At 46.7% G+C, this 13,165-nt stretch overlaps 1 protein-coding gene across 3 annotated transcripts in view; it reads left to right on the top strand.

Annotated features, from left to right (window-relative positions):
• Positions 1 to 13,165, top strand: part of SMYD2 (SET and MYND domain containing 2) — a 52,405-nt gene that overhangs the window by 2,680 nt on the left and 36,560 nt on the right.

The raw sequence follows: 13,165 nt of genomic DNA, 5'->3' as shown, positions 1-13,165 counted from the left end.
CAAACGAGCCTAGAGATTTTTCCTTATATTCATTGTATCAGGGTTTGACTTAATTTGAAGGAAAATAAGTGATTTTTTTTTCAGGAATAAGTATGTTCTCTAAGTTGAAATATAACGGGAAGGTCTCTTAGGTTTTACTGTCAGGGCAATTCAGACAAAGGTTTGTTTCTGGGAGTTTCAGATTTGTATCATGTTTTCTCAGTTCGGGGGGTGACACTTGGGAAGACGTGTGTCTTGCTTCAGCTGCCAGAAGGCAGCTCCTAAAAATACATCTGTCTTTCACTTGGGGGGCTGTTCTCATCAGACCTCTCAGATGCATTTTATGTGCATATACACACACGCACGTTGGCCTGGTCAAATTTTTGCGGCACGTTTTCGATGTTATATTTCACTTGGTATTTGACATATCTGAACACTTGATATACTTGTGTCCGAAAGGAACCAGTCCGTACCCCCGTGTTCCGTTTGAGTCCTCATTGTGTGTGCGGTTCCTCAGGTGCGCAGATGTGCCCTCTCGGTTCATGGGTCCTTTAAAGGCAGGAAGATTGTATTTGTTGTTAGTTTATTCAGGTTATAGGGGCAAAGTAGGAAGGCCCACTTAGTTGCCTGGGAAGATAGCTGTGGGCACCCAGTGTCAGGGAATGTATATTCTGTCTGACACACTCAGAGTGGTTTATATATTACGATGTTTGCCCCAGGAAAACCCCGTGCTCGAAACGTCCTCATTCAGCAGTCATGCAGGTGTAATAGCCCCCAGGTGTTTTCGGTAGCAGTATTCATCTCTTCACCTTTGTTTGACCAAACTGCAGTAATCTTGCTTTGCTCTCAGTCACTATTAAGAGCTGGGAACTCTTGGAGTTCCCGTCCTGGCACAGGGGAAAGTAATCTGACTAGGAACCATCCCTGGCTGTGAGCTGTGGTGTAGGTCACAGATGAGGTTCGGATCTGGCGTGGCTTTGGCGTAGGCCAGTGGCTACAGCTCCGATTAGACCCCTAGCCTGGGAACCTCCGTATGCTGTGGGTGCGGCCCTAAAAAGCAAAATAAATACATAAATAAATAAAATTGCACCTGGCCCATTGATGCTTTGCTCAGAAGGGGCTTGTTTTCCGTAGGGGCTGCTGTGAGTCTGCTGATTCCCAGAACGGGAGAGTCTGTAAGGGGAAAGAGGACTTGAGATGCTCTCAAATGGTCTTGCTCTCTCTGAATGACAGATTGGACACAGGCTCTAATAAAGGATCCCCTCCATCTTTTGCATGTATTTTTAAGTAATGGATGGGGAAGACTAAAATATACAGATTTCCTCCAGAAAGTTGCAATAGAGAGTATACAGTTAGCCACCTGTGTATCAGATAACGCGATAGCGTGTTGCCACTTTCAGCGTTACAGGATTTCAGGGTTTTTGTGTATTTAGGGAAGGCAGAGGAGGGACCTGGGTGCTGGGTTGACTGGGTTTGGATTCTGGCTTCATCCCCTCCTGACGGTTTGTATCTCGAGGCAAATTACTTAACCTCCCTGGAATCCCAGGTCCCTTTATCTGTAAGCTTTTCACATCACCACCCACCTACTGAGCTGGTCCCCAGAGAGCAGAGGTCAAGTGTGGGCCCAGCACGAGCCCTTCGGGAGCTGTCCCACTTGGCCTGGGGGCAGACTTGGGCAGACTGGTTCGATGAGCCCTGTTGGCTAGATGTTAAATAGTGTGATAAAATGTTCTCATTTCAGGGACATGTTTTATGGGGGTGGGCAGTACGCGGAAGAAAACACCAGAACTTGTTGGCCAGTGCAGTCACCTTTCAAGTGGCACATTGACCCCGGGGTTAAAAGGACCAGTTCTCAACTTCAGGTCCCTCCGTCTAATCATAGGTGTCTGGGAATCATTTTTTAGTATTTTTCAAAACCTGTGGAAAATGATCTGATGAGCCTATATGGGTAAAGCCTTTTTTTTTTTTTTTTTTTTTTAAGAGCTTTTTCTAGCTCCAAAGTGCTTCCTTTAATACTCTTTTTACCCTAGGCTTAAACAAATGTTTGCAAAGAGAAACGGAGGAAAACAATTTTCCACCTAGCAAGGAGGCTGTGGCTGCACTCTGCTTGCAGCATGATTCTTGCAGCTGTGGCAAGGAGCAGTCCAGTAGGATCTCAGATGTGCCAGGGGCCAGAACACACACATTCTTCACATGCAGGGAGGGTAATTTCTGTTACGGTGTATCGGGGCTCAGTGACCACGCTGCACATTTGGAAACGATTTGAGATGAAAGAGACAGAACAGCAGCAGGCTCTCCTGAAGTGAAACCCAAACCCTGGCAGAGTTAAAAACTACCGTCTAACACCTTTCCCTCCCCAAAGCAATTGCACAGAATCCTCGCAATCAAAAAAATTTGAAAATCCGGTATAAAATGGCATTCCTTTCAATCATGTTGCTCTTCGCAGCTCATAAGGCATTTCCAGATCCTTTTTTATTTTGAGCCTCCCAAGGATGGCTTGTGTTGAGGGGACCTTACTTCATTTTCTGTAGGAGAAACCCTGTTCTGTAGGGTGGGTTAGGTTGTTTCCCGTGTTGGGGGGTCAGATATTTATCGAGTGCCTTCTAAGGGCCAGTCTCTGTGGCCTTCATGGAGGGAACCGTGTCTTTCTCTTCTGAGTGTGGTTTTTCCTTCCCTGCCCCCTTTGACCTGACTCTACTGTGTGGTTCACACCGGGACACCAGGACTTAATTCACCTCTGATTTCGCCTCGAGCGAGTGCAATTTTTATCATCTCTTTTCTTTTGCTTCCCCCTCTCCCAGGAGATAATTCAATAAATTAAAGCATTGCTTCTTACAAGTTCAACAAATAAATTGAGTCCGTGGTCTTGGATTTATATCTCACACTGCGAGGGGTTCAGAGATATTTTGATTGCAGTGCTTTGGAATTTACTTAAGAATTCCATGTATTCTTTTGTATTACCCATTAATCCCTGATACAATGTAAAAAGAAATAGAAGGCTTTGGTCCTTTTGTGGGTTCGGGATATTTTTAAATATGCTTGGACTAAGTCAAGTTTGCCATCTTAGTCTTTATAGCTACATGGGAAGAATTTGTTTCTGTGCCCTCTGGTAGGGCATCTTGAGAGTATAACCCCCCCTCTTTTTTTTCTTAAACCTACCCGTTTTTCAGAACTTTGTTCTGTGCCTGGTTACATGGGTGCGGTTTGGAAACCATTGATGGTGCAGCTATTCAAGTGCAGGCTACCGGGTAGGGTTCCTGCAGAACAGGCAGATGGTACACTGTCAGAAGATTCTTTAAAAGATGCTCAGAAATGTCTTAAATTTCTTTGGGAAGATCCAGCGCTTGGGGCTGTAGTTGGGCAGCAGCGGGTCTTCAGGAGGTCTCAAAATTGGTGTGAACCTGGGACAGCAAAGTTGGCTGTTACAGAACTTGAAATAGAGAATTGCAAAGAAAGTTTCAACCTGATTTGGGAGTTTGAGACTTAGCTCTTTTGCCTGAGGTTAATATCCCATTTCCTTTTCTTGTCACTATGAAGAAAATGCAAAAATAATTAGGATTTTATGCCACTTTATTTCTGCTTCCCAAAAGGACAATCAGTAATTACAAATATCCCTTATATAACCAGAGTCATCAATAACTAAAGTCACTCCCACCACACACACACACACACACACACACACACACACACACACCTTTTTTTCCCTCTGGTCATCAGATGCAGAGTGAAGTAGTCATATTTCTCAGTTCAAGGCATGCTTTCATCTGATCTGTGCAAGGCCAATTTGATTTAAACGAATTTCTCCTGTGTTATTGATTCTGCGTTCCCATTTCCTGTTGCTCTCAGGAGCAGCCCCTCTCTGGGTTTGCCTCCTTGACTTTGAACGTGGGAATATGTCTGTCCAGATCACCCCCCCCCCCCGGGGAACCAGACAGACCTGGAACAGAGCACCCTGATTGTACTTGACCAGCCGCAGACTTTTTGAGCCCTCTTCTGGTCAGCCTGGCAGCAGGTGTTTCTGGAGCAGTCCCCTCGCCCCTGAAGAGCTGCCAGTTTGGGGGCCTGAGGTCTCTGGCCTCTCTTAAGGGATTTGATTTGCATCCTCAGCCTCTCTGTGTCACCATCACCCTCCCACTCGCATCCCCAAGGGTCACCTCTCTGGATTTCTAGCAAATCTGTGGTAGTTTAGGGGTGCAGTCCTCCGGCAGGGAATTAACTGAAGTAGCTGCCTTTTCAGGGGCTGAACCCATGACCTTGGCCTCATTAGCACGGGCGGGCGCGCTAACCAGTCACAAAGCCACACACCTCACTTTGTGTAACTTCTGCTGACTCTGTTCCTACCACCCTCAGAGGCCTCCTTTTCAATTGCAAAGGCGTTCACACCAACACAATAGAACAGAAGGAAATCAGATCTCTTCTAGACTTCTCTGAAGGACAGAAATATGCAATTTAGCGGGAAAATAATGCCCCAAAGTCTCGAGGGTTCAGGAAACAACTTATCTTTCTAGTCCATGCATTTACTGAGAATCCAGCTGTGTGTCTCAGCTTTTTCTTCAATCAAAAATGTGAAAATACCCTGAAACTCCCTGTGCCAACTGATTAACATAAAATCTTAGGGACAAAGTAGGAGGTTTCCGATGACTGAGTGGAAATATCGCATGTACATTATCAAAGTGGATTGGAGTAGCTTTTTAGAGGAGTGGATCCGAGAACCCATCAGTGCTTATTTTTGGCAAGTTTGTAAGTCCCTAGAAACCAAAATGAATGCTGTGCTAAGACACCCGTGTGTATCTGCAGGTTTCCTCGGATGGGCTAGGCGGGTCAGTGCCCAGGGAACGGAGTTGCCCTGGACTAGAGGAAGAACAGGGACCGCTCACTCACCGAGAAGCGGACTTCATACCCAGGCCTGAAGACAGGCGTATCTGGGGGAAGAGAGGTAGAAAAAATATCTGGCTGACCAACGAGCTGCAGGTTTTTCATCAGAGCCGTATAAAAATGTCAAGGATTTTATATCCAGGCACTCGAAAGGGATGATGTTGCCGTCTGTGACAAAATGACAAGGTCTTGGACGGGAGAGCTTTTCCTCTTCAGTCCGTGAGGACCAGGAAAGACTCCTCAAGGGATGTGGGTTCTTGGGCTGGCATTTTGTTGATTTTCCTCACCCTGCTGCTATTTGTCTTTTTTTTTTTTTTTTTTTCTCTTTCTCTTTAGGGCCGCACCCACCGGATATGGAAGTTCCCAGGCTAGGGCTCGAACCAGAGCTGCAGCTTCCGGCCTACACCACAGCCTCAGCAACGTAGGATCCAAGCCGCATCTGCCATCTACACCACAGCTCACGGCAGTGCTGGATCCCTGACCCACTTAGCGTTGCCAGGGATCGAACCCACATCCTCGTGGACACTAGTCTGATTCGTTTCCACTGCACCACAATGGGAACTCCCAATGCTTTTGTGTGTGTAGGAAACATGTGCCCGTGTGCCCCCTGAAAAATCTCTTGCCCCTCAGTTGCACAAATCTGTATCAGAGTGGTGATTGCTGTCCACATTGATATAGCCCCCGTGTTCTTAAAACCTCCATGGCCAAAAAAAAGGGGGAGGGGGAGTTCCCGTTGTGGCTCAGTGGTTATCGAATCCGACTAGGAACCATGAGGTTTCGGGTTTGATCCCCGGCTTCGCTCAGTGGGTTAAGGATCCGGTGTTTCCGTGAGTGTGGTATAGGTCGAAGATGTGGTTGGGATTGATGTTGCTGTGGCTGTGGTGTAGGCCGACAACTGTAGCTCTGATTCGATCCCTAGCCTGGGAACCTCCATATGCCTTGGGAGCGGCCCAAGAAATGGCAAAAAGACAAAAAGAAAAAAAAAAAAAATCCACGGCAAGAGACCTTTCGTTCCCAGCAGAGGATAAACTCCCTGAGAGCAGGGGTTCTGTTCTTAATGTATTCAGCAAGTATTTCTATTTATGGCGCATGCTCTGTGTTCTCAACTTACTGGAAACAGCTCTAAAGAAAAGGATCAAAAAAATCACTGCCAGCACAGAGCTTATGTTCTCGTAGGTTTTTGTCATCATTTTACCCCCTGTCGACTGAAAAAGAAAAAAAAAAACAAAATACAACGTGAGAGTTTCAAGTTCAGTTTCATTGGGGCAAAATAAGGCCTCTAGGCCGGAAGCCAGCCCCTTAGAGGGCTCCGAGGAACCGCTCCCTCCACAGAGGCGGGTGGGGAGGTTGGTGTCTGTGATTTGGGTGAGGGGTACAGTGCCATCAGGCACACGTTTTGGCAGAAGGTTGCTGCTCATCGTGAGGAACACGTGTCTCCATGAATGATTTCAGTGCTTTTCGAGATGGGAGAAGAGGCATGCCTCTGGGCTCTGAAAGCCTCCTGCAAAATCTCTTGACCATCCGAAGGCCTGTTCTGCCAGTTCTTCCCAGAGCCCCGCATGCATGCCTCGCTCCTGAGCTGTCACCGTGTGTTGAAGGTCCGTGGCTGCAGCGGCCAGTGACTTCATTCCTGTCGTGCCAGGTGATGAGTGACAATTTTTAGTTGACACTGTAGTGCCTTGAACTTTGTCATCTCAGCAGTTTGTTGTTGAGGCTTTAAGGTTGAGGGTTGAGTATATGCTTTTTCTTTTATTAGTTGAATGAATACTCATAATCCGAGTATGTCGTAGAGAAGAACTCTGCTGACCCAGAAGACACCCTGGCTCTTGACTTAGGCACACGGAGGGAGAACTTGGATCAGATAATGTTTAGATTGAGTGAAATTGTAGCGCTCCTGCCTTGGGTTAAGATGGCAGCACTCTGGGTAGGTGTTTTTTGGGAAGTTGATGGAATTTCACCTATACCTATGCCTGACTAAATATTTCTAAATACCACTTAAAAAAAAAAAAATAAAGACCTTTGTTTTTTGGTTTTTTTCTCCCCCCATCGTAAAAATGTTGAGGCTCACATAGAAGCAGAGATTTAGAAACAGTTTACTTCTTTCACTCAGTATTTAATTGATTTCAGCTCATGATCAGGCCTCCCACGACACCCAACCACTGGATATTTTCTAGGTACAGAGAGGGGGTAAAGCAGGCACCTTCGCTTTCTGTGAACTGCCAGGGAACAGCCCTGATGGACCCCCGCTGTAGGCTCAGGGCTGCCTGCTGGCCAGGCCCCAGGGCTGGGCATCAGGGGTGATGTTTGGAGCCAGCTCGCTCTGCAGAGGTAGCTCCACTGCAGCCCCAAATTACTTGCAGTGGTACGTGCATAATACACACACACACACACACACACACACACACACCTTTGCACCCATAGCACCTCGTGCACACCTCCTTTGTCAGACGTGCTCGCTGAATGCAAGAAGCAGGTGTTAGCCCCAGCACTGAGCCTGAGGCCTGGCTCTCTCCATTACCTCAGTAAATATGCATAAAGTAGTCTCATTTTTGCATCTTATTTTTACTAGCAGCTCTTGGGACAGGGCTTGTCACCTATCTATGTATGATACAGCTCTGTTTGTTCTGAAAAAATGAATCCTTATAAATACTCACGGACTCCTTCACGGATCCCTGTTTTCTTCAGGACAGAATCCAGGTCCTCCCTGCTAAGTGCCCTTCCCGCCCCGTCTAGCCTCATCCCCCCCTCCGCTGCCTTTTCACTTAAGCCCTAAACACAAGCTGAGCGGCCTTTGCAGCACTCAGTAAGGTGCTCTGCCCTTCGTCATTCTTCCCTTTGTCTCTTCATAACCCGGATTGCTTTTCTGTGCGTTATTCTGTTCCTTAACCTCTGTCTCCGTCCCGGGTAAGGGCTTCTACCCGAAGTCTGGCCTCAAGAGAGATCAGCTCACATTGCATCTCCCTCTGTCTTTTTTTCGGCTGTGCCCACAGCATGCAGAAGTTCTTACCGGCACCACTGCAGTGGCGACCTGAACCATCTCCCCATCTCAGTACCGGTGCCGGATCCTTAACTGCTGGGCCACAAAGGAACGCCATCAACTCTTTCTATGATGCTGCTTCTTCGAGACGCCAGTCCACAAAACTCTTCATTTTATTTAGTTACTACTTATTACTTATTCTGCAAGTGTACTGTTTACATGTATCGAGCATCCTAGTATTAAGGGCACCATGCTCTAACCCTGGGGATTCCGAGATATGACAGCATCCTCGGTAAGCAGCCTCCCGTCTGTGTCTTTAAACAGCTCAGTCCCAGGAGTAGCTTCCTGCTCTCCATTCAGTGTCATCTGGACCATTTGGCTGCGGAATCATTTTGCCTGAGATTTATATTTACCAGCCTTAGGAAGGTAGGGCTCAATTCCCCAAATAGCTCATTTTTTTTTTCTTTTTCACAAAAATGTCATTCCTCCCGAGCCTAGTGCAGAACTTTGCACAGAAGAAATAATGCCTTTTGTTTAGAAATTACCTGGCTGAAGTCGATTAACATATTTCTTTCCTGCCTCCTGGACAGGTTTTTTTTAGTATTAAAAGGGTTCTTCGTGGAGAAATGCAAATGAAATCAATAAAGATTGAAAGAATCTGATCCAACGACGGCTAAGTTTGCGTGACCCAAGTCAAGTCCCAAATTGGGATAATTCACCTAAGGAAATTGGCAGCTCGCTTTTTTACTGTTTGTCTGTAGGAACATAAACCCAAGCGGATGAGAGTGCCACCTCTTAAAATTCTTCTGTACCCAGGGTTACTGTTGTGGCGCAGCGGAAGTGAATCTGACTAGTATCCATGAGGATATGGGTTCAATCCCTGGCCTTGCTCTGTGGGTTAAGGATCCAGTGTTGCTGTGAGCTGTGGTGTGGGTTGCAGATGTGGCTCAGATCTGGCATGTCTGTGGCATACGTGGCAGTTGTAGTTCTGATTTGACCCCTGGCCTGGGAACCTCTATATGCCTCGGAGACAGCCCTAAAAAAAAAAAAAAAAAAAAAAAAATTCTTCTGTAACCAATTAAGGTGCATTTTTTGGTAAGGTAGAGAACAGGCCACGTGCTTCTTGTGCAGGACGATGATACTCGGTGTTGGGCTGCAAAGGGCCGGACAGTGTTCCAGAACTCCTGTTTGGCATTAGGTTATAAGGGTATTTTTACATGGTTCATTTCTACTCTGTGCACAGAATGAAGTTAGCAGCATTTTCAGTTTTTCAGTAATTATATTTGTATAACCTTAGATTTTATCTGTTTCCTTGCCGGGTAATTACCTAGGTGTTGTGGACGGTCGGGCAACAGCAGTCATAGGAGAAGCTCATGTCATCTTCCTTACCAAGCACTGGCCATAACACCTGTCCTTTATTGTACCCTTGCAGGAAATAGTGGCTCTTACTTCTTGTCGGTTCTCTTTTGAGAAAACTGGGTTAAAAACACATCCATCGTTTCTTTCCTTGTGAGCTTCCCAATCGGTAGGCATCAGAGAAGTTAAAGACAGGCGGCAAGGAAGTGTCAGTCCTGATCTCCCACAAAAGTTAAGATAGAAAGAGTTTCAGAGAAGAATGTTAAATTTAAAAGCACATACATCTGTTCTCCCGGCAGGCCCCGGCTGTTAGGGATTTGACAGGCCTGCAGGAGAAGGTTTGGTTGTGTAGGTGTTTGTCTAAAGGCTTAAACGAGTGATGATGTTCACTCTTCTGCAGCCTGCGTAGTTCTCTCCTCTACCCATTAGCCCCATGCATTTTTCTCTTAAGGCAGAGGTAAATTTCATCTCATCTGCAGCCTGCATTAAAACCAATCCCGAATTGGTGGCGTCGTCATCGTGGTGTTTGCATTGCTGGGCTTGACTTTTCATGAATCAGTGATGTACAGAGTCAGGTCTGCAAGATTTTTTTTTAGCTTTGTTGAGGAATAATTGCCAAACATGATTGCGAACATTTAAATGTACAGCGCGGTAATCTGACACACATGGACGCTGTGTCCTGATGACGAAGTTAACACATCCAGCGCCTCACATGGGACACTTTTTTCTGTGTGGCAAGAAGGCTGGAGCTCTCCTCTCAGCCCCTTTGCAGCGCACAACGCTGTATTGTTAACTGCGTTGCTCCTCAGACCTCATTCTTCTGACAACAGACACTTTGTACCTTTTGTGGTCCCATGTCCTCATTTTACGGCAAGGCCAACCACGGAGGGCTGACAGCCAAGCCCAGCTTTCTCCTTGTAAATCACAGCTCCTCTCCCAATATTTGGGAAAACCTATTAGTTGCTACCTTCCTGCCCTAAATATTTCCTGCCTCCCCTGGAGGCCCCGGGCTCTAACTTTTAACAAGCCTCAGAACAAAGCCGGGTGCCAAGGGGGAAGAGCCGGCCCTGCTCTGGGAAGAAGCATCCGCAGCACGTGGTCGCGTTTCACTGTTACATTGTGGATTAAAGTGCTACGTGGAGCATCTTTGACGGTTACACAAAAACCCATACCCTTAGTATTATCCTTGTCCCCTGACCAGGGTTACAATAGGGTTCGGCCACCATTCCTCCAATTTTTATTTCTCTCAAATAGGAATTTGCCAGTGTAACCACTCTCTCTGGGTGGGAGGCTAACTTTGTTTCTGATTGTCTTATTTCAACCCACGGTGAAGTTATATTGCGCCGCTGGGGCTTTTTTCCTTTTCTCTTTGTCGTTTCGCTGGGGCTGCCTCTGTTCCACAGCGCCTACTTGTCACTTCTTCTGTCACCGTTAGTTAAAAGTAATTGTTATGGCAAACCCCCTCCATGCCAGTATCATTTCTCTTTCATGGGGAAAACCCACGAAGCATTCATTTCAGGAGCAGAAAGGAGGGAGCTTACAGGATCAAATCCTTTTTATCTAGACCCACAGCACCTGCGGCGACGCGTTAACTAGCAGGAGTTGTTAATTACAACCCTAACTTGTTGATCTTCACGGCGCCCGAATTTTAAAAGCAAGAAAATTAATCACTGCGTGTGTCTCCTCCAGTAGAAAATGATGGGAGCGTGTCTTCAAAGTTCCGTTCCAGTTACTGATAATCAGATACTTGCATTTTCCTGTAACGTCTCTTTCCTCCCTTTGTGGATAGAACTATTTCTTAAGTTCAAAGAGCCCTTCCATTCACAGCAGGGTGGAAATTTGCCCGTGAAACAAAGGCTTTAGAAACAAATCCTCTAAATCTAAGTCTGAGTGAGACTGTCCTGAAAAGATTTCAGGAGTTGACCTCACTTAAAAATACACACAAAAGAAGGAAGGCTAATTAAAAATGTACGCTATGCTTCATACCTATTTTCTCATTTAATTTTCATAACAAACCTATGCAGTGGAAATCCTTTCCCCACTACCTGTGGGGAAAACAGGTTCAGAAACGATGGATAGTTTTCCTAAGATCACACAGCATCTTGAGCGCCAGAAAGGAAAAAGGATTTGGGGTAGGGAGCTATTCATCCTACATTGTAAAGCCGCCATCCCGAGGAGGTAGAAGAAGGCTGAGGCTTGCTTTTGCACAATTTGCACCTGGGATTTTAGAATACTTGGCACAGTCAGAAAATGCCGTGTCTGTCACTTTCTTCTGACCTAAACGTTCATCGTCCCTCCGGATAGCTACACAGCCTGCTAGAGCCTGTGCAAGCCAGTCATTTGTAGGAAGAGTTACATTGTTACGTCTCCTTGCAGAGAAGAGTCTTCAGCAAATTCTGTGCACAAAAAACCACTCAGCCCAAAGGGGTGAGCCTAGGCTGAGGCTGGTGGCTCTGCTTTCTGGAGGCGCATTAGATCTGCTGGGTCGTTCACTGAAAGTCCCAGCACAGACCAACCTGAAGAGAATTGCCAAGCCCAGCCCATGCAGGCACAGGCTGCCGAGGTTGAGAACCATTCAGGGAGGTTATAAGTGATTCACCGTCCACGTCTTTGGTTCCTTTCCTTTTGGTTATTTCACGTCCTCATTTCACCCTCTCAGTGACCTTAATCTTCGAGGGCAGTTTTCTTTATTTTGCCGTCTTTCCCCCAGCCTCCTGGATGATGCAGATCAGGTTGCTTTGCACATGAACGACTGACAGCTGTGTCTGCTGCCCGAGCAGAGTGGCTTGAGAAAGCCCTGTGTAGTCCTCCTGTTGAAATGGATATCCCATGTGAAGTGTCTCTCTGGCTACACTTCTCAGACAGCAAGAGTCCAACACTCGCAGGATCTGTCTCCTTTCTCCTTCAGGTACATTCGCAGGCAGGGCGGGTACCAGCTTCAGCAAATTTTAGTTTGGCTTTCAGCCATGAGACTTAGGAGACGTCTCTCCCCAGGCCAAGCTGTGGGAAGGTACGAATCACATACCTGGGTAATTTTAACCGCCCTCTCTTCGCCCATCCTACCCACTTCATCTACAAATTACCAAAGTAGATCAAAGTAGATTCTTAGGCCCTTCACGGTCAGCCACTGGCTTGGCTTCTCTCCGTTGCTCCTCTGAAGGCAGCCTGGCTCAGGAGGCTCTTGGCTAAGAACATTCGCACCCAGCCAGGTAGATGAGCCCATGAGCATCTTTATCCAGTAAAATGCGCCTCCGAACCAGGCCAGGCTTTTCTGTTGTGGGCGAGAGCGGCCGTGCTCTCTTTTCACCCAGTTCCCAGAGGACGCGCCCCCCCGGGACTGGCCCAGTGTCTGAGGAACATCTGGATTTACCACACTGAATGAGACAGAGGGACCTTCTCTGCACAGGCGGAACACAAAGTCAGTCCTTATTTTCACTCCAGTCTGCCTCAGGTGACATTGACGCCTCTGTCATAGAGACCCTCTTTTGTGGTCATGCTCCCTCCCCAGGTCTCCTTTTCGCCTGGATGCGTCCCGCTGCATCTTTGCAGCCCAGGAGCAGTGACGGGGTAGGACCAGAGTCAAGAAGGCCTTCGCTTATGCCTCGTTATTACTGTTGTCTTCTTCAGACACATAGATAATTTTTGTTTCGTGTAGTGTGTCCTCCTTGATAATGTCACAGTACTCAAGGAAGGACTTTTTTGCAGCATAAGAGACAAAATACGTACCTTGATGTGTGAATTCTGATTCTGCTCCCTGCTTAGCAAATGACCACAGTGGGTGAGATGTTTCACTTCTGGAATCCTCACTATCTTCATTTGAAAAATGGGAATGATAACGTCTTCATAGAGTCGTGGAATTATTAAGCAAGATCGGTAACTTCCGAACTATTTGGTCTTAGGACCCTTCTCTACCCTTAAAAATTGACAACTCCACAGAGCTTTTTTTGTTCACCTGGGGTGTAGTATTTATCAGTATTT

This window comes from Sus scrofa, chromosome 9, assembly GCF_054392235.1.
Source record: "Sus scrofa isolate SSC_HxYL_T2T_F1_AM1 chromosome 9, Sscrofa_HxYL_maternal_Yorkshire_Landrace_v2.0, whole genome shotgun sequence".
NCBI lineage: Eukaryota > Metazoa > Chordata > Mammalia > Artiodactyla > Suidae > Sus > Sus scrofa.
This window is presented reverse-complemented; position numbering and strand designations above follow the sequence as displayed.